The 2,192-nt window shown below is 32.3% G+C and overlaps 1 protein-coding gene across 1 annotated transcript in view; it reads left to right on the top strand.

The window, feature by feature from the left end:
* The first annotated feature begins 559 nt into the window (after positions 1–559).
* The window catches only part of SERPINA10 (serpin family A member 10), a 151,758-nt gene continuing 150,125 nt past the window's right edge, over positions 560–2,192 (top strand). Inside the window, exon 1 of the mRNA XM_044074591.1 lies at positions 560–648. The gene's annotated coding sequence lies outside the window, so the exon portion shown is untranslated. The remainder of the gene's footprint in view (positions 649–2,192) is intronic.

Genomic DNA, 2,192 nt, shown 5'->3' with positions numbered 1-2,192 from the left:
GTCCATTTTCAGTGGAGGCCCTGGGAGAAAAGCTCCAAAACAGCATTAAATAAATTGAATAAAGATACAAATCATCTACTTAAAGAAAACATTATAACACTAGATTAATGTAAAAAAATAAATAAATAATAATATATAGAATCACTAACTGCACTGCAACACAAAGCAACATTCTCAATTTTTTGATGAGGAAAATATTTCAAAAAGTACTGATATTGTAATTGTCCTCCTATTATCTGAGTTCTGTCATGGTTACCGATTTTATATGACATCCTGAAGATATTTCACTTTTATTTGTGTAATACATGTGCACACTCCAGTGTGCTGGAAAATGAACCAACACATATATGAGACTGGCTAAAAGGCAATCTATTGACAATTAAAATAAAGTCAGCATACTTTTGATATGTAGTTATGGACACATTCATTTGCTAAATTAAAGATAGTTTAACAGGCTCCATGTGTATTCATGCTCCTTGCAGAATTACCCCTGAACTAAATGTACTGAAAAGTTAATAAGTAACAAAACAATTAAATGTGCCCAGCCTGCTTAGTTCATTCAAATATTTGGATAAGCTCTTTCATGTAGGACACTGTCCCTTCTACTTTTCTTCTGCAGCTACAACAAAAAGATCCAAAAACTGAGTGGTAAGATTTATTTTCCTCTCCTAATTAAACTGTTAAATATTTTTATTCTTGAATAACCTAAAATGTACTTATCATTCTGTGGCAAGACTGTAAAATAATTAATCTGTTTTCTTGAAAATTTACTGACACTGTTTCGTATTAGTAAAAAAAAAAAAAAACGCTGGTGTGACTTTTATGCTATGTTTAATACAACAACGGTAATCTAAGACTTACATTATGCACAATGAAGGCTTGCTTGCTTGCTTTATTTATTTTGTACTAACAGTATATGTTCAGTTATATGTTTACAGAGTTTAACAAAGAATTTAAACAGCATTGAGACTCATTGGTTAAGAATTCTGTCTAGTACCTCTGTGTCCAGTGTTCAGTCCTCATCTCTAATCACTGGCTGTTTTGCATTTGCATGGTGTCCCTACATCTGTCAGAGATTTCTTTAGGTTTCTCTCTACTATAAACCATCCATATACATTGTTTTTATCTTTGGACCCATTCACTTTCCCAGTTAACAAATTAACAAAATTAAATATATACATCTATATTTTTTTATAACAAAGATGCAATGGTTAATTCACAGAATCTTAAAAATGAAGTGAAAACATGTGTCCTAAAATTAATTTTACTTGCATCATTCGGTAGTATAGCATTAGTATTATTCCAACAAATTACTGAACTCCAGTACCATTACATTTATGTTGTAGTGTTATCAGACTGATAGCACACATGGAGACATCACTGCTAAAAGAGTAAAAAGGCTAAATGAAGAACTGGATCAGTGCAAATATGCTTCAGCTACTTAAACTCTGTAACAATACAACAATATTTAAAAGCTTGTGTACTCATTTAAGATGGCAGGATCAGGGATACTTGCTTCCCTGGGTTTTCTGTGGAATTAGTACAGTTTTACAGTTCTGCCTTAAAATAACTGCTGTGGTTATGGCACCCCTGAGAGTAAACTGCTGGTGGTATTTTCATAATATGAGCATTCATTTATAGAACTGTGCACTGTAGTAAAAAGCAGCAACAAGCCTTTCCATATGTATTACAGTAATTCATGTGCCAGTGAATTTTCTAGGCCTACTTTCCTGGATATAGTTTTTACCTCTCCATGATAAATGACACAAACAGGTTAACTATACTTTCCATGCATATTATTTCAAATAATTCAGTCTTTAAGAAGTGGTGCTGCTTAGTTTATGTCGACTTTGGCAGTCATTGTTAGACAAAGATATGGCACTCTGATCCCTGACCTACCTTTAATTATTTTACTCCAGGGCTGTTGATACTATATCAACTAATTTCAACAGAGCAAAAAATATTTACATAGAGAGACAGATGTAGATACCCATATATAAATATCTGTACACATACACATATACACACACACACACACACACACACACACACACATATATATATATATATATATATATATATATATATATACAGAGAGAGAGAGAGAGAGATGTATAGTGTGCCCATTGTTTAAAAAAAACAAGTTTTAATTAATATAGACCTGTTGCTGTCATAGTGTTTGTGTGCGTGTG

This window comes from Protopterus annectens, chromosome 6.part0 (genome assembly GCF_019279795.1).
Source record: "Protopterus annectens isolate FY-2018-M chromosome 6.part0, PAN1.0, whole genome shotgun sequence".
Lineage (NCBI taxonomy): Eukaryota > Metazoa > Chordata > Ceratodontiformes > Protopteridae > Protopterus > Protopterus annectens.
The sequence above is the reverse complement of the archived record's forward strand: the minus strand, read 5'-3'. Positions and strand labels throughout refer to the sequence as shown.